Raw genomic sequence first — 23,542 nt, 5'->3', positions numbered from 1 at the left:
AAGTAAATGTGAAATGAGCTGCACTGAGAATCAGGACCACAGAGTATTTACTTGAAAACTATTTTTTGATCCCTTGCCCTGTGCCAGGAATAAACTGGTGTAGAAGACAGATAAGGACCCTGTTAGCATAAAATGTGCATTCTAATGGCTAAAAAAAAGACAATGAATGAGAAAATAAATAAATAAGATGATCTCAGATGAAGATGAACCTTAGAAACAAAATGAAAAGTATGATGCGATCCTTTTTGACAATGGGACAGGGGAGCATCAGATTGGTTGGCCAAAGAATGAAAGGCTCACTAAAGAGGCGATGCTTATTTTGAGAACTCAGTGATGAGGAGTTGTCAGTTACATGAAAATCTGGAGAGTGGGTGCTCCAGGCAGACAGAAAAGCAAGTACAAGGGCCATCAGGTGAGAGTGAAATTTCACATTCAAGAAAAAGAAAAATATGACAGAATGCCTGAAGAATGTAGACAGGAAACTGAAAGGAAGGTAAGGAGTTCAGATGCTATTCTTATTGGGATGCAAAGTCATAGGAGCATGTTAAAAGGAAGGTGGCATAATTCAACTTGAATAAAAAACCTTTATGACTGCTTAGGTGGCAATGGATTTTAATGGGGTAAAAGTAGAAATAGGAAGACCAGCGTGGGAGGCTTTTCCAAGGTTCTAGACAAGTAAGATACTATCTTGGATGGAAGTGGTGGAGATGCAGAGAAGCAGACTGTTTGGTGCTGTCATTTGGAAACACAGAACTTGTTGACAGATGAGCTGTAGGTATGATATCAAGATAAAAATAAATATAATTTTTTTGGTTGGGGCTTGAATAAATAGGTGTTACCATTTTCTAAAATGCAGAAGACTGGAGGAGAAACAGGTTTAAATGCAGAGAGAAAATGAAGAGTTTGTTTTGGCCATCCCAGTGGATATAACAGGTAAGTGGTAAGATATACATGTTTGTAAGTTAGTCAACAAGCCAAGGCAGGATATTTAAATAGGGAAGTCAACAGGCCACAGAATGCTAATTAAAGCCACAAGGACAGATGAGATCACCTAAGGAAAGTATGTGATTAGGGAAAAGTAGTATAGCCTATCACTAAGTCAAAAGGAAAACTGACAATTGAGGTAGAATAGAAGAGGGACTCCCAAAGGAATCAGAGGTGTCATCAGTGAGTCAGAAGGAAAACCAGGTAACTGTGGTATCACATTAATAAAACAAAAGTGTTTGAATAAAAATGGCATGGTCACTATGTCAATACATGCTGAGAGATCACGTAAAGCAGCAGAAAACTGGCAACTGGGTTTGGCCATGTGGACTGTATACTTTTCAAAGAAGACTCACAGAGGCATGGAGAATGAAGCCCATTCCAAGTGCGCTGAGGAGAGAATGGAACGTGAGAAAGTGAAGATGTGAATAATCTATATGTTTTTATGTGAAGGACAAGAAATGGAATAGGATCTAGAGGGATATTTGTCAAAAGAGTTTTTGGGTTATTTGCATGTTATTTGAGATGGGAAATATAAACTATTGATTGCTGATATTTATTTTGTGATTACCAGGTGCAGGTTGCTATTCTGAACCCATCCCCTGCTTTTATTTACACATCCTCACAAAAGCCCTATTAGGTAACCACTGCTACAATTTCCATTTTATAAATGAAGAAAGGGAGGCATAGTGAGGAAAAGTAATACACTTCACCTAGGACTGGAACCAGTCTTTAAAACAAGGCAGTCTGTCTTGAGTTCACAATTTTAATCTCTACCATGAATTGCCCCTTCCCTGGCTATGCTAGGCTGCCTCTACTACATACATTGTTATGCTGATGGGAATGAGCCAATAGACAGAGAAGAATTGATGTTGCTAGCATAGAGAGTACCGTTGCAGAAACAAAGTTCTTAAGAAGGCAAGATCAAATGAGATCAGAGCAAAACTGCTTACATGAGGATGGGGCTCTTCTCTAGCCTAAGAGAAAGAAGAGAACATGGGTCTGAATGTAGAGTTTTATAGATTTGATGGAGGGAAGGTGAAAGCATTACCAGATGAATTTTCCTTCTCACCAAACTATGAAGTGAGGTTTTCTAGTCTTCCTCACTAAAGTATAAAGTGAGGAAAAGGGTGTTGATGATCTGAAACTAAAGGAGAAATAGAAAACATGGAGAGTCACAGAAAGCACCCTCTAGGGAACATAGGAGAACAAATTGGCAGGGTCAAGTGCCCTTTAGAGATTGGTAATCATGAATTTAGAGTGAATCAACATGGTTGTATTTTTTTTCTCCAGGCCCATTTATCTGCTTGAGGGAAGACAAAAAGTAAGCAAACTGTTGGGTTTATTAGGCATATAAGGTGGAGGAATGCAGGAATAAGTAAGCTACTGAAAGTGTTGCAAGTGGAGTTCTCCCAGGAGCAGATGCTGAGATGAAGTTTGGGGTGCAAGATATTTATTAGGGATCAGGATCTGTGAAAGGAAGAAGGAGGATGCAGGATTTGGCAGAGAGAGGAGTTAATCTGAAATGCAAAAACACCATAAAATTTGGTCAACCTGGTGGGGAACTCAGGAGAGAATATTGCTCCATCAGGGTTTTCTGCATGACCACATCAGGTAGAAATGGCTGGGTTTCTTTGTTACCCTTTCCTTTCTTGGTCAACAGATGTGGCTGCCCTGGGAGGGATGAGATTTCAGTTGAAGTGATTCTGCAGTTAGGGGCAACTCTGAAGGATCTGAGAGCTGGAAGTTGCCTGATGATGGCACTCCCTATAAAAGGCAGCAGGTCCTTTCTTGAAGGGGGATCTGAACAGCCCATCTCTGTCTCTACCACAGAGAGAGATAGGTGAGAGTAGTACAATGAAAGACCAAGGAATTTAAGGCCGGTAAGGACAACTATGAGAGAATGATTTCTTCCTTGTATTATATGGAGTTTAGTATGCACCCTGCGGTGTGGAAGCGGTAGTGCAAAGTGTCAGATAAGGCTGGACAATCCCAGCTGATGCATGTTATGCCCTTCCATAAAGTCAGTTTGGAAATGATCCCAAAGTATGAAAAACCCCTTAGACACAACTTTGCATATCACATCCTTCTTTCAAACACCCATCCCTCATATTTTTCCAAACCCCATAGAGATGTTATGAATGTTCGAATGTTCCCTATAGAAGGTTTAGACTCCCCTTTAACACAAGAGGTGAGAGCTATTTAAGTTTATGGAAAGTTTCACTTACTGGTGTGACAACTGTGATCCTGCAACAAATTAAGCAGGTAAATTAGATGACCTCCTAAACCATCTTCCTTCCTAGTGATTATGATTGTGGTTTTTCTTTCTCTTTTTTTCTTTTTTTTGGTTAATGTACATAAGGTTAAGGAACTAGGAGAAAAGCATTATGTTTGAAGATGATTTAATTGTGAATTTAGACTCACATTTGGAAAGCAAGGTGAGGCAGAAAATACCATCAACGAAGGTTTTTCTTTCCTGCCAGTCCCATGTTATAGTGGGTCATAGAATATTTACCACGTCACACCCACCTCCTCTCACAGGAATATCAGTCCCCCTGGATATAGCTGCAGAGACTCCCAGTTATAGACCCCATCTCTGAATGCAATTTCTGCCAACTCTTCCCTCTGCCATCCCTTTAACTAGAATTGGTCATGCAACACACTGTAGCTCTGTCATCTGTTAGTAAGAGGGAAAATATGCTGTACCCGCTGTATTTTCTGGAAATTACCTGGCTAAAAGCAGTGATTTTGGTTGCTAACAAAAGACTGTTTCATCTTACTCTGTGATAGTTTTGCACTCAGGAAAGAAAAGAATTATTGTAATGACAAATTTAACAGCCCAGGCTATTAACGGCTAAGTTTAGATTAAGTCTTTACCCTAGTTACTATGTTTAGACTCGAAAATGAAAATATTATTTCAAGATGGAATGGAAATGCTCACCATGCTTCTCACATGGGAAAGGAACAGTTGCTGAAAAGAGTTTGAATTGGTTATAAATACAATGCAATTATTCTATTGAAAACATTGGCTGGAGGAGTATTTTTCTAAAGACAGGGACCAAATAGGCTGAAATTACTTCAGTGAAGTTCTTCCTCCTTCCACTTAGAATCCCAATGCACACACAACTAGATGGAAGAAATTTAATATTCTTAATTGATAAATCACTGACAAGTATTTATCACTGGCCACCTGCTTGCTGCTCAGAGAAAGGGAACATGCTAAATTAGGAGTTGGGACTACTCCTGCTACCCCACATTTATGACCTTGAAGAATCAACTTCTGCTCTGAACTGGTTTTCTTACCTGTAAACTGAGGAGTCTCACTAAACAAATTAAAGCCACTTCCTGATCTGAAATTCTATAATAATATCCCCCTTAGGAATAAAACAGCCATTTCTTGATATTTCTCCCTGTGACTCTAAAAGCAACCCCTGCTTTTGCAGAATGAGCAGAGTCTATTCAGCAAAGAAGGGATGGGAGTCAGGAAGGTGAAAAACCAACAGTTTAGGTTGTTTGCTTTGTGCCAGACATGATCCAAGACACTTTACAAACTTTATGTATCTTTTTATTCTTTTCAAAACCTCATGAGATCGTATTCACTACCACATGGACCTAAAGGTCAGATTGTCAGAACACCAAACTTGTAACCTACCAGGGTATTTAAACCTTGGGCAGAGCCACATTGACTTTATGATTTAACACCTACCTAAACACATGCAAAACTTTCCTCTACTTACTCAGTAGATTGAGCCTTGATAACTTCATATGAGAAATTCATTCTTCTCTGTTTTAGTCATTCCAGATGTCTCCTTTAGAAATGAAAAATTTGAAAATTTTAGGTATAGCATATATTTAAGACTCAATCTCAGTCAGAATTTCAACTTTGTGGTAATTCGTTTAAATAATCTGAGAATTTGTGTCCTACCCATAAGATAAAGATAGAAATACTGCCTTACATTTTAGTAGGAATTTGATGAGGTCATGTGTGAAAGTGTTCTTCTCTTTTCTACCTCTTTCCTTATGTACTGATATATTAACTCCCTAACATGAATTCATCATCAGTGAACAATATTCAATTATTGCAAGAGGACTAATTTCCAGTCCTCAAGGACCTAAAATGTGAGTTATAGAGGAGCAGTCACGTAAACAAGAGCACTAACATGTTACAAGTTATATGTGACTGCAATGCTCACCCAGTGGCTCATCTGCACCCCTACATCTCCCAGCCTCCCTCAGAGTTAGGGCTATGCCTGGTCATGGATTTTGACCAATAGGCCAAGAGCAGAGTGACTTTGTCTCTTCGGCTCAGGGCATTTAGAAGTGGATGTGAGTTTTCTACATGTTCTCTTTCCCTGTCAAGGTAATCCCAGGAACCAGATGTAAATATGGCACCATCATAAAATGGTAGAGCCTTTTTGAGCCCAAGACACTGAATGACTAACCTCATGAAGGGAAGTCCCCCACCAAGTGCACCAGACATGCAAGAGATAAAAAAAATAAGCTTAGTTATATTAAGTCACTGAGAATTAGGGCTTTCATTCCAAAACCTACTCTATCCTGATAAATATCCCGATGCTACAGAAACCTGTATGGTATACTGAGGAGGCACAGAATGTCTAATTCCACATGAAATGTCTAATTCCACTTGGATGGAGTATCTGCAAAATGTTTACAGAAGAGGATGCTCTTGTTTCCGTTTTGAAAACTAAAGTTATATTCATCAGGGAGCCTTGAAAGTTAGGGGTTAGAGACCATCATTCTAAGCAGAGGTAATAGCGCCAAAGTCATGAAGCTATGAATCTGCATGGCACAGAAAATTGCAAGTAGTTATGTCCAGAGTGTGGTTAAGACTGCAGTGTGGTATTGTGGTAGGGGAGCCCCAATGACAAATGGCATCTCATGGATGTGTTTATTTCTATTCCTCCTGAGAATAAAGAGGAGAGAGGGAGAAAAAACATAAATACAGACAGAATCCCAATGAAAACATTCCTCATCTACTTTAATTTTGCCTAACATTGGCCTTGATTAAAAACAGGAAGGAAGAGTCCAATTTTAACACAGCTTTGGGTTTTTTTTGTCTGTTTGTTTTTTGTTGATGCCCATGTAAACTTGCAACACCCATTTATTCTCACCCCAAGTGTGGTTTTCAAGCTGAAGGTGACAATTATCCAAAATGGCTTCCTAGTATGCAATGCCCATATTCTACTTGGAGCTCCCTTATCCCATAAAACTCATTTAACGTCTGAGTTTAATTACATGGAGATAGATCAAGGGCCTCAGAGGTGAAAGGCTAACTAGGACATTAAATCCTGAACCACTTAACAGCTGCCCCATCATTTGGCAGAAATGTATTTTAAAATAGTGTTTGAAATATATTTAAACTGAAATAAATAAAACATATTTTCCCGTAAATGATGCCAAGTCCTGCCAATTAAACTCGTATCTATTTAAAAAAAAAATCTTTAGCTCTCAACAAATGCTGGCTGCTTTTTCCCACTAAAAGCAATTCTGAGCATTCATGCTCTCACTTTTCCCCTGTATCATTATGCTGTATTCCTCTTGTTAATATTTAAAGCTTCTGAAACTGTTTTTCCCATATGCTTTTGGACTCAAATGCAAAACTTAAGTTTTCCATTTTTACAAAGCCTTGTGAAAAATATAATCTCATGCACTGCTTATTAGGAGAAGATATTGCTAATTATCAACAAAGACAAGGTGGAAAGTCATCTATCTTTATCATACTGCACTGTTCACCATTAAATTTGATTAATAATAATGATATAGCAATAATCATAATATTGAATGTGAAATACCAGGTGCTTTATAAAGCATGTTTGCATATGCTTATTCTTTGTATATTCACTACCACCATGCCACTATTTTTCAGATGGGAAGACTGAGTATCAGTGATTCAAGAAACTTGCCCAATATTTCAGTTTTATAAGCACCTGAGCTACAATTTGTACTCACATCTGACATCAAATGAAATCACTATGATATTCTGCTTTTAAATTTTATAGTTGGTTTCGTTAACCGGCTATGATATTTGAAACCACAAAACATATATATCAGTCTAGCTATTGCAGACTCAATAAAAAAAAAGTGACTAGTCTATTATTCAAATTATGGGTCCCAGTTTATAGGATGAAACTGTAAAGTAATAAAAGCAGAGGAAGTATCTTCTATGACTCAAAAGACTGATAGATTAACACAGAAAATTTTAAGGACACTGAGATTTTAAAAACTAAAGAAGATGCATTTTCTTTGTCCTAATGGGATGGGGAACCCAGTAAGAATTTTTAATGGATTGAGTTTGGAAATTGTTGGCATGTGTGGTAAATTGCTAGGACAGTTCTACCTAAAGTTAGTTTTCATGAAGTGCTTCCTACAGAGCCAGGCACAAAGTGGTGGACTGGGTCAGAAAGTCAGAGTCATCAGAGAAGAGGAACAAACCTGATTATAACATGCTGTTTCTCAGATTTATCTCCAAGCACAGCCACCTCCTTAGACTCGGGGCTATTGAGAATGTGGGTAAAGGAAAGAGAAGAGGCTCTATATAAGACACAAAAGTCTTGCTTCACTTAAAATAAGTTCTGTCCTTCTTTAATCAACTCTCCACAGCAGTCCACAACTTTGATAAGGACACTTACCCCTCTCACCACCCAGCTTATAATACTTTACTCTTGGAATGAAAACGCCAGACCTTAAAAAGGCATGTTCCTGGCCGCTGGCTCTTACAGGCTTCTCTAGCACTGGCTTACACCATTCTCTTCCATATTCTCTGTTATTTAGTCACTTTGGCTTTTTTCAAATTTTGAGATACTCCACAATCCAATTGGCACAGAGTCCTTGGAATGTTCCTTCCACTCTGCTAATCTACCCTTTGTTTCCATGCTACCCATCTCCTCTTACCTAGTGAGTTCTTACTGATCCTTCAAGTTTCACAGCAGCCTCTTCCTTTCCTTTAAAATTCTTCCCATGATTGTAGTCTTACACTTGTGTGTGTTGTTAATGGATTTATTTGAGTAAGTACTGGCTCTTCTTCTAAGGTGGCTGCTTTTGCTCCCTATTTTATACCCAGCACCAAGAGCTGTGCCTAAAATGAGTCAACATTCCTTAAATGTTTGCTCCAGGAATAGATGGTCTTTGGTATCCAAGCAGTGCTGCTTTAGTAACCTATAACAGGACATAACACAAGAGAATGAGGGTCCTTTCTCCTGCTTTCACAAGAGAAAATCATGCAGCACATTGATCACTTTTTGTGTACCAGCAGAGCACGAGCCTGGCAAGAACTGGCAATGCCCTGCAACATCAGACTCCAGAACTCTGCAGAAACCGTGGAGGTTCCTGGCAGTGTCTGGAAAATATACAGACACCCAGTGGTGGGAGCCCAGGCAGGAGGAAAGTGGACTATTAGTAGCATCACAAGGTAACCAGCCAAAACGATGGCTGAGATATTTTCCTGAGCATATTTGAGACACCTTCAGAGAACTCCCAAAGCATAACTCTGTAAGATTTTTAATAATCTGAATTTCCTGATCTGGTAGATTGAGGCTCACTTATTTAAAATTTCAACTCAAGGAACATGTGAATTCCGCATTAATCCAGACTGAGGACATGGCCCTGTTAGAGGAAGACAGTCAGTCAGTGCTGACTCATGGCCAGAGATTCAAGTGTATGTGCTAGCTCATTGCTCATAAGCCACATTATTTAGGAAAACTAGAGGATAATGTTGCTTTGGGTTTTCAGCATTTAGCTTTTGTTTCTATCTCTTGTTTTATTATTTCTTAATTATTATTCTACATTTATAGATGTGATTTCAGAATTTATTGCACCTCAGTGTTTAGAATAATGTATTGCTGTTGATGTACTTTATAGCCATGATCCTAAACTATTCCATCTTGCTGTTACTTGGAAACCACATTAGTAAATACATCAATTTCATAACATACAAAGAAGATTTAAGACATTAAGCATGTTACCCTAATTTGCTTCCTAGGGTAATATGTTAAGATTTCTCACCATATTTTGTTTTCAAACAACAATCCCAGATGTCTTTGGCTGTAGTTTGATCTCAAGGGATCAGAACGTGGTGCTAGACCACCTGGATTCTCTTTGCTGAGCTAATGCAATGAGAAATTAAGTCTTCACTGCCCTTAGGCCCCAAGCCTTCAGTTCCTTTTCCTTGTTCTTTAAATTATTACTAATCTGTCTTGTTCATCTTTTAAAAGTACTTTTATCGGCCCTTCATCTTGTGCTCAGCTTTCCCCTCATGTCCTTAATCCCAGCCCATCTGCTGGTCCTGAAAGGCTTTCTGGATAATATACCCAGACTGTTAATATAATACTAACATTCAGATACTTGGTGACTCATGACCAATAAATTTACTTTAAGTTCTTGTTCCTTCAGTTTGAAGCTGATAAATTAGAAGACACATTGCATATGAATTCTACAGAGACAAACTTCTACCAAGTGCAATCAAATTTCTCTGTAGTCTTTTTAGTGAAGCCTCAACCTTTTCTTCTTCCAGACCACTCCCTTTCCCCCCAATTTTTGCCAAGGACTTTTGTGTTTTCTTCTCATTCATCTGAGTTACCTAATCCATACTCATGAAGTTTTTCTCGAGTCTACATTTTTGATGAAGCCCATGAGTGCAATGCTTGTAGACCCCATAGCTACTGGGCACCTCCATATGGATGTGCCACAAGCAATTCACATCAACACCTTCAGAGCTGAATCCACCATTCCCTATACCACAACCACCTTCCTTCTCTCATTACTTATTTCAGTGAACACCCAGTCTGCTAATTTCCACCCAGTCCTTTCTGTCCTCAATATCTAACCAATTGATTTTTACATATATCTTTTTCCTCTATTCCATCTCCATTTCTATCCTGCCACTTCCTATCTTTAGGCTTCCATCATCCCACTCCCAAATTTTTGCAAGATACTCAGAAGAGTTCTCCCTATATTTGGAAATACCTTGTTCAATACATTTTTCTCAATGGTTCTGGAATAATTTTTCTAAAATTGAAAATATAATTATACCATTTCCCTGCTTTAAATCCTTTAATATCTCCACGTTATTCTCAGAAAAAAAAAAAAATCAAACACATTAACATAGCACTTAATGCCCTTACATATCTGACCCTGGTCTACATTCCTAGTTCATGTCTTTCCAATCCCCTTCATTCAAGAAATACTCCTACCGTTCTGAACTACTCTCACTTTTTTGAATACCATGCCCTCTCATTTTTTGCAGACTTGACACATGAAATTCCATTGGTCTGAAACACATCGATTCCTTCTTTGTCAAAGTAAATTCTATTCAGTCTTCAAGAAATATCTCAGATGTTGCTTCTTCCAGAAAGATTTCTTTACACTTTCATCAGACTGGCTCATGCCTGTCTCTCTTCTACCATAGCACACAGTGCAATTTATAATTTGTTATATTTATAACACTTATGTGCGTATGTGACTGATTTCCAATTGTAGAACATTATCTTTGCAAATGATATGACTTAAATTGGCATTTAAGCAGAGTCTTCACCAAAGACATTGATAAAAAGTGTTTCTTCATTCTGATTTATAAACTATCTGCTATCAGTAACTTATTAACTAGGAATTGCTTTTCACTATATTAACCGCCCAATCACTTCCTGCTTTTCTCAGCCTCTGTGTTCTACCCACGCTGTGAAGATAGGTGGGTTTTGGTGGCCATAATGGCCTCCTCTACAAAAAATGTATCTTTTCCACCCAGAGAAAAATATAAATTTTGGATTTGCTCTTTTGTGTCACCACTGAGTATCCTACATGACAACTTCTGTTTGGCTACGTCATATTCATTATTCAGAGAGACTACTGCTATTGACACATGCGACTTCCCTTATGAAGTCTTTTTAATTTTTATATCCTTTACTATAAGCTGCCTTAAATCTTTGAAAAATACTACTGAATTTGTAAAAATCTAAATAAAATAATTAAGGAATTAATATAGGCATTTAATAAATAATAATCAACTAAATGAATAATCTCACCCTGATTTGATTTAATGCAATTTTAAAATAATTCTCCCGAATCATCTAATGCAAATTAATAGTGTAAAGACAGGCTTTTACATATTTTAATAGGTATAGAAGTGTATGGGGGCCTTGAGGACTTTAAGCACCCCTCAAATGATAATACCTGAAAGCATATTTTTTATATTATAATAAAACTCAATTTGTTTGGGGATCAGTTTGATTCAGATCAATTTTATACATATGATAAAATTATCTCTTATTCTTCTTTTGGAATATATTAATTAAAAGATAAAAACATCAGAATTAGGATGCATAGTTTGTCTAACACATTTTCGGTTTAAGGGGATTTTTTTTTTCACCTTAGTAATACTATGATCCAATATGATCCTATGATAAATATTTAAAGCTGTACAGATTTTTACTTGTGCTTGAGAACAACAAATTTTCAAATGCCAGTCACGTTTGCTTTCTGTGACCCTAAAAAGAATTCTCATACGCAGTGAGAAAATCTAAAAATGGTATTCTTTCATTATCCAGAGTATTTGTCTACCAAAAACCATTGAACAAACCCAAAACAAAATAATTTTGATTTCAGAAAGTATCTCAATAACTTCTCTTTAAAGATTTTTTTTTTCTTATCTAGGCTGTGAGAAAATCAATCCTCTGAGGACAACAACATAACCAATTAATAACCTAATACTTTTTTCAACCACTTAATTTTTCTAGTGATGTTATAGCCAAATGAGGTCAAAAAATATGTTGCCATTGATTTTATATAAAGAAGAATGAAAGATGATGGAAATAAAAGAAAATGTTATCTTGTCACACTAAGAGTGTGAACTTTGGAGTCAAAAAAGCTGGATTTGAATTAGGGCTTTTTCACTTATTAGTTATAAAGTAACAAACTTTGGCAAGTTAAATTAACTTCCTTTAATCTCATCTGTGAAATTAAGATAATAGCCCATGTACAGTCCCTAAAATATTTCTATTTTTAAGGATTATTTGACACTGTGTGCATAAAGCACACGGCACAGTGCCTGGTCTATACCAAATGTTCACAATTGATGTGTAGCAAAATTCAAGAAAATAATTCTTTCAGGCATCAGCTGTGTTGGAATGTCATTGTTATTTTCTTCTTTCTACTACTGCAACAGTCCTTCCTAAATTACCTCACTTGGATCAGTAAAACAGCCAAGGGCATAACCCACTTCTAAAATTAAAAAAATTTTTTTTAAAAGTTATTTCCAAATAAACCTGGAGCACACAAAATGGCTAGAAGTTTATAATTCCAAAGTCACTCTTTGTCCCACTATCCCAAGGATTTAGGCAAGGGAGGAATATTAACACTGATTTATACCATATTTGCTCAAAGAGTGATAGCCTCGTCTCTCAAATTTTAAGTTCAGACATTAAGGGAAGTAAGTTTTATAAATCTGAACTAAAAAGCAAAGTTTATAAAGTCTCCAGTGATTTCCTGAGAAACCAGGCAGCATAACTTTATTAAGGACAGAAATCAAGTTTCTTGATCCCACTGTTTCAGAAAATGTTTTCAGTGCACAAAGAAGGAAAGGCAAGAGAAAAATAAACATGCCAACAAAAGAAAAGGGAAAGAGAAAGGGAGAGAGAGATGAAGAGAGAGAAAGAAGAGAGTTTGTCAGTCTCAATAGTGCCATCCTCTCTAGGATCAGAAGACAGCTCTAACACTCGTGTAAAAGATCAAAGAAGCCTAGAGTCATCACACACAGAAAAATAGCTGGGTGTTTGAAACTACCCTCTACTTTAAGAATTATCACACTTCTCAAATAGATGAATACTATCACCAGATGCCACTAATGGAAATGCATTTTACAAACACTAAATTCTACTTAAAATAATACAGCAATGCATCAATTCCAGATTCACTTAAGTTAAAGTTTTTCAAGGATGGGAAATCTACTTTAGATTTATAGTAGAAAAGATTTATAGGGGAAAAAATAACCTAGCAAAACACCAACCTTAGGTCTGTGAATATTTTAAGTAACCTGTGAACAATCCATGGGAATCTGGCCATCTACTAATGCTCAAATGTATAATCCATAGATTAATTTCTTATCAATGCTGATGAATGCCTATAATCTTTGGGTCTGTGGCTTTATTGTAGATGGTTTTTGACAGCTTTTTTTTATTGAAACATAATTGATTTTATATATTTGTGGCTACAGAATTGAATATGAATACATGTGTACAATATGTGGTGATGAATCAGGATAATTAGTATACTCATATTTACAAAACATAATGAATTTTTGCGACCCTTAACTAATTTCTTGCTACCCCCCCAACCTCCCTCCTTCTCACGCCTAATAACTACAATTCTGTTCTTTTTTATTTTTTATTTTTGGAAGTTCAATGTATCATTGTGATTATTTTTTTCTTGTTTGCTTACTTTCTTCCTTTTTTTTTTTCCTTCCTTTATTTTAGCTACCACTTATGAGTGAGGACATGTGGTGTTTCTTTTTCTTATGCCTGGCTTATTTCACTTAACATAATTTTCTTTAAGTTCATCCATGTTGCTGCAAATGGCAGAATTTCATTCTTTTTCATGGCTGAGTGGAATTCCATTGGGTGTAGACCACATTTTCCTTATCCAGTCATCTGTTGATACACATTTAGGTTAATTCCAACTCTTGGCTATGATAAATAGAGTTGCAATAAATATGGGAGTGCAGATATCCCTTTGACATGATGATTTCCATTCTTTTGGGTATACAACCAGAAGAGGGATTGCTGGATAATATGGCAGTTCTGTCTGTAGTTGCTTGAGGAACCTCCACACTGCTTTCCATAATGGCTCCACAAATTTACAGTCCCACCAACAGTGTAGAAGGGTTCCCTTTTCTGCACAACCTCGTCAGCTTTTGTTATTCTCCATCTTTTCGATAATAGCCAATCGAACTGGGGTGCAATCATGTCTCAATGTGGTTTTCATTTGCATTTCCCTATGCTGAGTGATGTTGAGCATTTTTCATATGTCTGTTGGCCATTTGTATATCTTCCTTTGAGAAATGTCTATGTAGCTCCCTTGCCCATTTTTTTAAAGATAATTTATTATACTTATGTGTGGAGTACAACATTGATTTTCAATAACTGTACAATGTGTGATGGTCTTTGCTCATTTTTTAGTTGGGTTACTTGTTCTTACTTTTGAGTTAAGTTCTTTGTATATTCTGTGCATTAATCCCTTATTGGATGCATAGTTTACAAATATTTTCTCCCATTCTGTAGGTTGTCTTTTCACTCTGTTAATTATTTCTTTTGTTGTGCAGAAGCTTTTTGGTTTGATATAGTCCCATTTATTTTTTCTTTTGTTGCCTTTGCTTTTGGTGTCTTATTCATAGTCTTTGCCCAGTCCTATATTCTGAATTTTTTTCATATTTTTTAGGAGTTTTATAGTTTCAGGTCTTATATTTAAGTCTTTAATCCATTTTGAGTTGATTTTGGTATATGGCGAGAGGTATGGGACTACTTTCATTCTTCTATGTATGGATGTCCAGTTTTCCCAACACCATTTATTGAAGAGGTAGTCTTTTCCCCAATGTGTGTTCTTGCTGCCTTTGTCAAAGATCAGTTGGCTGTAATATGGGTTGATTTCTGGGTTCTCTATTCTGTTCCATTGGTGTGAGTGTCTGTTTTCATGCCAGTACCATGCTATATTTGTTCCACAGCTTTGTAGTATAGTTTGAAGTCAGGGAGTGTTATGCTGCCAGGTTTGTTCTTTTTGCTCAGGATTGCTTTGCCTATTTGGGGTCTTTTGTTGTTCCATATGAATGGTAGGATTTTTTTTTCTGTGAAGAATGTCATTCTCATATTTATTTTTAATTATTACAATTTACATTATATTTTCAAAAATTTTGTTACATTGATCCATGTAGATATTCATTAATAAAACTGATCTGTAGATTTTCATCCAATGACTAAACCACATTTTTATGTCATTCTCCTACTGTGAGGTGCTAAGGTTTTCACTACTTTTTTACTGTTGAAAACACTGTGGCATAAAATCTCTTGATGTATCTCCCTGTGCATATACATGAGAGTACATCATATAAACTAGCAAGAATTTGAATTGCTGTGCATGTGTATCTTTCAGCTTCACTGTCTAATTAAAAATTAATTTCTACATAAAATATAACAATGTATGCTCCCACAATGCATGTACCCTTTTCCATATTTTTTTTTTGATTATACATATTTGTGGAGTACAGAGTTGACTGTAGTATTTGTGTATGGTATGTGATGATCAAATCAATATTATTAGCATGTTCACCATTAGAAATCATAATTATTCTTTGTGTCCCTTAGCCAATTACTCCCTAACCTCTCTCCCACTTCCCCTTCCCACCTCTCATAACTATACAACTGTTCTCTCCTTCTGAAAGTTCAACATTTTACTGTGGTCTCTCTCTCTCTCTCTCGCTCGCTCTCTCTCGCTCGCTCTCTCTCAGCTCCCACTTATGTATGAGGACATGTGATATTTCTCTTACTGGGTCTGAATTGTTTTACTTAACATACTTTTCTCTGGGTTAATCCATCTTGCTGCAAATGGCAGAATTTTATTTTTTTTTATGGCTTGGAATTTTATTCTTTTTCCATTGCATATATATATATACCACATTTTCCTTATCCAGTCATCCATCAATGGACATTTAGGTAGGTTCCATAGCTTGGCTATTGTAAACAGAGCTGCAATAAACATGGGAGTGCAGGCATCCCTTCAGCATGATGATTTCCAATCCTTTGGATATATACTAAGTAGTAGGATTGCTGGATTGTACAGCAGTTCTATCTATAGTTGTTTAAGGAACCTCGATAGTGTTCTCCATAATGGCTATACTAATTACAGTCCTACCAGCAGTGCAGAAAGGTTCCCCTATCCCCACACCTTCACCAGCATTTGTAATTGTCTTTCTGATTATAGCCAATCTAGTTAGGGTAAGATGATATCTCAAAGTGATTTTGATTTGAATTTCCCTGACGATTACTGATGTTGAGCATTTTTTCTTACATCTGTTGGCCATGTGTATGTCCTCCTTTGAGAGATGTCTATTCAGCTCCTTTGCCCATTTTTTAATTGGATTGTTTGGTTTTTCAATATAAAGTTGTTTGAGTTCCTTGTATATTCTAGATATTAATCCCTTTTCAGATGCATAGTATGCAAATATTTTCTCCCATTCTGTAGGTTGTCTTTCACTCTGTTGATTGTTTCCTTTGTTGTGAAGAAGCTTTTTAATTTGATATACAATCATGTGTTTATTTTTCTTTTGTGTCTGTGCTTTTGGGGTCTTATTTATAAAGTCTTTGCCCATCCTTACATCCTGGATTATTTCCCCTATGTTTTCTTAAAGTAGTTTAAAAGTTTTAGATCTTATATTTAAGTCTTTAATCCATTTTGAGTTGATTATGGTGTATGTTTTTATACTACAACAGTGAACTAGCAGAAAAAGAAATCAAGATAGGAAACCCATTGATAATAGTCACCAAAAAAATTAAATATCTAGGAATAAATTTAACCAAGGAAGTGAAAGATCTCTACAATGCGAACTACAAAGCACTAATAAAAGAAATTAAAGAGGACACCAAAAGATGGAAAGACATCCCATGTTCATGGATTGGAAGAATCAACATAGTGAAAATGTCCATACTACAGAAAGCCGTCTACAGATTCAATGCAATCCCCATCAAAAGACCAATGAAATTCTTCACAGAAACACAGAAATAGAAAACACAATCCTAACATTCATATGGATCAACAAAAGAGTACTAATTTTTTTTCTATTTTAAAAATTTTAAAACTCTTTTCTTGCCTTCAGTTAATCTCCTTGATAACGTTCCAATTCACTAATTTTCTTCTCAGATATGCCCAATCTACTTAACATATTTAGTTTTTAATCTCAATGGCTATTTTTTTGTTTCTCAAAGTTCTATTTTTTTACTTTTTCAGGTTTCAGTTTTCCTTGTCATCTTTTTTTAAAAAAATATTCTTAATAATTTAAAATATAACTCTTTTATATTCTTTTTCAGAGTATTATTGTATTATTTTTTCTTGGAGCTCCACTATTTCATTTTGTTTTGACTTTCAAGTCACACTCATGTTGAACTGTTTGTCATACATTTAAGGTTTTTGATTGAGAGCTCATCTTCAACAATGGCCTTTTTCATATGTGAAATTCCTGATGGACTACATTGTGAAGTATCCTTGCAGGGTGTTTCTTGTTTCTACCGTAAGTGCAGAAATTATCATTAGCCAGGTCTATTTTCATGTCTATATCTAAACACAGAGAGTTTGAAACCCTTTTAAGTATGAATTTAAATCTCAAATATATGTGGATACAGATTTAAGTTTTCAACTTTTCATGTAAACCTTTTCCCTCATCCCCAAATCAAAAACCCAGGCCTAGACATAGAAGCTTTCTTGTCAATTTTTTCTTGCTGGGATAGATTATTTTTAGTCTATCTTTGCTGAGGTTACAGCCTATTTAGAGGTCTTAGTTCTATTTCTCTACTTCATTCAGACCCCAGACTCCATTTACTATTACAATATTAAGAGTGAAATACCCAAGCCCATGACAAAAAGAAAACTACCCCTTACCTCCAAGCCAAAAGAGAGGCTGCCTCCATCGGCTGCCAACTTGTCTTGTTAAAAGGTAGGGAAAAAAAATCATTAAAACTACTTTCCACACACTGTAACTGTTTTCATGATCCAAATAATTGATTTTCTCATTTCATGAGGAGACGTTGATTGAATTAATAAGAATATGTGGCTATTTGCACATCTGGACTATCTGACTATGATGTGCCTTTTTCTTTCTGAAATATAATAGCGTACCTTACCTTCTTTGAGGGACCCAATAAACTAAAGATTACAATTCATTTTTTCACTTTGACTTTCTATCAGTTCAACCTCCTGAATTCTTTTGTGGCTAGTCCCTAATTCGATATGCAAAATGGCTATACATGAAAAACTTAGAAAATTATCTAATGCGGGGTGAAGAGAGTCAAAGAAACCTTGATTAAATTTGAATTTGTGAGCTACTGATTTTATTAAGCTTTAATCCTTTGAGTTATTCTTTTTTACTTAGTCCTGATCAGCATTCTAAATAAGGGGAAGGAATTGAGGGAGAAGAGAAGAAAGATGTGGGAGGGGGAGGAAAAGAGAACAACATTCATTGAGTATGTACATACTCTTAGTTACTTTGTGTTTTACCTGTGCTGTCATTTAATCTTCACAACAATTCAATAAGATGTAATTAATTATTATTATCTGCATTTTAGTGGCAAAGGACTAGGGCGGTATGGTAGAATATGAGGGTAAAAAGCAGGCTATGGATTGAGACCGCCTGAGTGTGATTTCTGGCTCTACTACTTATTTACTTTGTGACTTCCATTAAATTACTTAATCTCTTTGTGACTTAATTACCTTATCTATTTAATAGAGATGAAGGTAGTAGTTATTTCATGGGGCCATAGACAGGATTAAATAATTTAATATATGTGAAGAACTTAGGAGAGGTACTGGTTTATAATTAGGTCTCATAATATGAGTTAGCTCTTAAGGCATGGAAATATTTTAAAACTTGTTCATAGAATAAGAGTTAGGGCTGGCTGTTTAGCTCAGCTGGTAAGAGCATGGTGCTGATAACACAAAGGTCCAGGATTCAATCCCTGTGCCAGTCAACTGCCAAAAACCACCACCACAACAAAAATAAAACTTCATAAGTGGCTAAACTTGGACTTGAACATTGCTATATCTACTTCCAAAAGCAGAGTCCTTTAACACTATCCCATTATAATTCGGGTAACACCAACTGTATATTTTTAAAGAACGCTCATTGGATTTTAATGTCAAGGAGGAATACTGACCAGTTAAAATTAAAGAAATAGAACAATGTGAACTAAAAATTAATTAAAACAGTCACTAGGTTTATATATTAGAAGTTAATATATTAAAGTACAAAAATTGGTCATTAAAAGAAAATATTACCTTAAAAAAGTAAAATCAGAAGCATATATTTTGTTAAGTGTTAGTGAGAAAAAATCTTTATAACTAACATGAACATTTAATTTTTTTAATTAATATTGCCTATTAAGAAAAGAAAAGGAGACTAATAATGTCAATAATAAATATACTGGTATAGATGTAAGTGCATAAGAAAAAGGGAGTTGCTTTGGTCTGAATGTGTCTGCCCAAACTTCATATGCTGAAATCCTTTAGGAGGTGATTAGGTCATGAGCAGAGAGCACTCATGATTGGGATTAATGCTCTTATGAAAGGGACTCCAGAAAGCTGGCCTGTTCCTTTGACCATATGAGGACACAGCTAGAAGGCAATATCTACGAACCAAAAAGTGGGCTATCACCAGACATCAAATCTGCCAGCACCTTGATCTTGGATGCACAGCCTCCAGAACTGTGAGAAATTAATTTCTGTTGTTTATAAGCTACCCAGTTTAAGGTACAGTAGCCCTACTATATCTATAGGTTCCATATCTGTGGATTCATCCAAACACTAATCAAAAATATCAGGGAAAAAGAAAACCACAATGTTTCAATTATAACTTGAATTTGCCACATGTCAAACACAACACTGAATCCACGTGAAAGAGGTGATGTATAGGCATCATATGAGGTATTATACGTAAGTTAGAGATTATTTAATGTATAAAGGAGGATGTGCATAGGTTATATGCAAATACTATGCCACTTTATTTAAGGAATTTGAGCATTCTTGGATTTGGGTATCCTTGGGAAAGGGGGTTCCGGGAACTAGTCCCCCATGGATACCAAGGGACAATTGTATTTTTTTTATAGCAGCCCAAACAGACCAAAAACAGAAGCAGAGTGGGAGACATGTGGACAGGGATGAGTTGACAGAAAAATCATCTGACTGTACTGTAGTAACAAAGATGGCACAAGGAGTGACAGCAGACTTTGATGTCCTGGAATGTTCCTAATGCTTAGCTTCTACTATATTATTTATTTATTGTCATTTTGTTTGTCATTTTAAAAATCTATACAATATTAAACACCTTTCTGAAAAGAAACACCCATAATCCTACTGATTTAACATAATATTTTTATTTTGTATTTCCTTCATAAGGTTATTTTTATAAATTATTTGAGTATACATACTATACTATATTCTGCATGATTTATCAATTAAAACCAAGAACATTTTCCTTTTTTTCATTAGTAATCTATTATTTTATTAGATATAAAATGTCACACTAATTGAAGAATCATAATAAAATTAATCTTTTCCTATTTGTATATTTAAGTTAATTTTTTACTGCTCTTTTAGGATATTTTGGGAATACAAAATTTGCAAACATCTTTATTGGTTTTTCTCATAAATTCCTTTAAAAATATTGCTAGGAGTAAGATTATTTGATCTAAACTTACAAACATTTGTATACTCTCAATATCTTGAATTTTAAAAGGATTATAACAAAGTAACAACATGTCTCATTAAAATGCCGCATTCTTTTTAATAGTGAAATAGTATTCTATTATATGATAATGTCTTAATTTTTCAACTAATTCCCTACTGATTGACATTTAGATTGTTTTTCATTTTTTATTATTATAAATAATGACGGGAGGACATCCTTGTTAATATATCATATATGCTCTAAAGAGTATTTCTACCCAAAGAAATCGTAGAAAATGAAATTACTGAAAGGGGTGCATTTATATAAATATAATTAGCATTGCCAATATTCCCTTGAAAAGTTCTATCAATTTATAGTTCCTTATATAAAATTAGTCATCAATACTTTCACAATGCTGTAGGTTATTAATCTTTCTATATTTATATTATAAATAAAACAAACAGGTAAATAAACAAATAAATAACCCCTCGCTGTTGTCATTAGTGTTGTAATTGATGAAACATTAACTTTTTTTATCATGAATATATAATATGGGGGAAAAAAAGCTTGTGGACTATTTATTCATATATCATAAACCTTAAGGAAACAGACTTCAAAAAAGTGTAAGAAAGATTGGTATAAAGCCAAGGCTAAATGAAAATTGATTTAAATGGATGGGAAAATCCAAAAAGTAAATTTTTGACAGTATAATTTTTAAATATCACAAATAATATTAAAGTGGCTGAACTGAAAACAAATACATAGGCAACATATTAACAATATATCATGTTATTGCAAGTAAATCTTGATGAGAAGCTCAGGTTTCAAAAAGCATTTAAATATGGTTGTAGAGCCACATAGCTAGAGCAAAAACATGCCACTAGTTATAATATTAAAAAGAATAATTTCAGAAGAATAAAAAAGGAAGGATGAGCTAAAGTTCAAACAAACTAACAAAAAGCCTCGGAAGAAGCAACCCACAAACACGCATACAAAACCAAAGACCACAGCACAGTACAAGTAAGGATCTGAGGAATGCTAGAATAAAGATTACCCATAAAAGACAGTCAAAACAACTTACTAATTATTTGGCTTCCATTTTTTCTACCTAGAACTATAGCCATGCCATTGCAAAGAGTGAAAAAAGGACATGAAAAGATAGTTGTTGTCCAAAGTATGTAAGAAGACAGAAGGAAACAAATGAGTTTGAATGACTTGGCCCAAATGATTTGTGTTCCAGAATGATAGATGTGGATATGAATTATTTCAAAGATGCAATTAAAGATCTATGAGAAACAGATTGGATTAAAAAAGATCTTGCCCTAATGTTTAATAATAGTAAACATTAAAAACTGCATTGTCATTTAACTCAACAATAACCCCCGGCTAACACTTGGAGCATATCATCTAAAGAACATGTAGGTGCCAGTATGGGTTCTATCAAAAAAAAAAAAAAAAAGAAAGAAATACATACAAGCATAAATATGCATAAAACCTGTTACAAATCTGTATTTCATCTTCTGAACTGAAAAATGGAAGAGGTATGACAGAATGGTTCAGTGAATGTTAACTCTTATATTCCAGGATACTATGTCTCAAAATCTTCAAAGCTGCTACATGTTCTGCTTGTCAAGGACTGAAAAAGAGAAATACGTATTCTATTTGTGTTATTAAATATGTTTAAAATCTTAGCCTGATTCTTTATATCTTAAAAATGAATACAGAGACAAGACCCACAATGAAATGTAAAGAGGCATGGAATTAACACGTAAATGTGATGGTCAGTTTTACCTAACATTAACTTCAAATGCTGTCAGTTCAAAGAAGCCTAAATGGAAAACAGCATTCTTAGTCTTTGCTAGTGTTATTTGAGCATTTGCGTTTTAATTTGCTACACCCTGATTTTGTTACATGGATTATTTTATTATACCAAGTACAATGTATCACATGTGCTTATTAACTAGATGTGTATCTGTTAGAAGATGATGACCTATACACTCTGCAACTGTAAAACTAAGATATGCTGAAAACAAATTAGGGTACTTAATCACATTATCTTGTGTCATTCAGACAGGCAAGAACAAGACTGCAGTGAAAAGAAAGATGGAATCCACTTATGAATTTGTAACTTAGGTGAAAATCGGATTGATTCCTCCTAAGCAACATTCAGATTTCAAACGTTACTCAGCATCACTTCATTCCTTTAACTGAGCAGCATTATTATCAAGCTTTAGTAAGCAGGCAGAGCTAGTCTTGAAAAAAATAGGTTGCTGCTAGTATCTTGGATGACTTTACAACTAAATGTTTGCCCAGTAAACATAATCATTTCTGCTCCATAAAGTAGTAAAGTGCCAGATCCTATATCATTTTCTCATCTTTTTATTAAAGATCTTTTCTTTCCTTTTCACCCACAAATGCATGTGCCTAGGATGTTTCAGCCAACTGAACAAAGTACTTTCTCACTAGAATAATCAATCCATGAATACTTCTGAACCTTTTACCTCCCTATACATTAATAGGTCTACTGCCAAACTAATACCCCCCAAAAGGCCATTTCCCCTCTTATCATGTGTAATTTCTTACCCTATGGTTCAGTGATTTGAGTCTCTACAAAGACATTCAAATCACAATAACATCAAAAAGTATACAGCAATATCAGCTTAAAATGCAAGGAGAAAATAATGACTCAGTCTCTGAGAGGTAATTTAACATAATATTCTCATATTTTAATGGAAAAAGTGTTCAAAAAATAAATAAGAGAACAGAGACTTTAAATGATAAATTAATAAAACCAAATTAAAGCATATGTTTTGAATTTTGTACCTTAAAAACATAAGGTACAGGATATTGGCAAGATGGAGGAATAGGAAGCCCCATAACCTCCTTTCCCCCATGTGTAAATCTCCTCAACAACCACACATGGACAAATTTCATAAACCAGAAGCCCCTGTGCCTCAGGCAGGAGTGAAATCAGCCACATCAAACTAGTAGAAAAAAGTAGGCCACTCACTTGGCATAGTCGTTCCTGCTGGCTCAGCACAGCAAAACAGAAAAATTTTGCAGCTCCCAGATTCTCCCTGGGTGGAGGTGGGAGGGGGGAAGAGAATATTAAAACTCAAGTCCAGTGTT

The sequence above is a fragment of the Cynocephalus volans genome, chromosome 4 (assembly GCF_027409185.1).
Source record: "Cynocephalus volans isolate mCynVol1 chromosome 4, mCynVol1.pri, whole genome shotgun sequence".
NCBI lineage: Eukaryota > Metazoa > Chordata > Mammalia > Dermoptera > Cynocephalidae > Cynocephalus > Cynocephalus volans.
The sequence above is the reverse complement of the archived record's forward strand: the minus strand, read 5'-3'. Positions refer to the sequence as shown.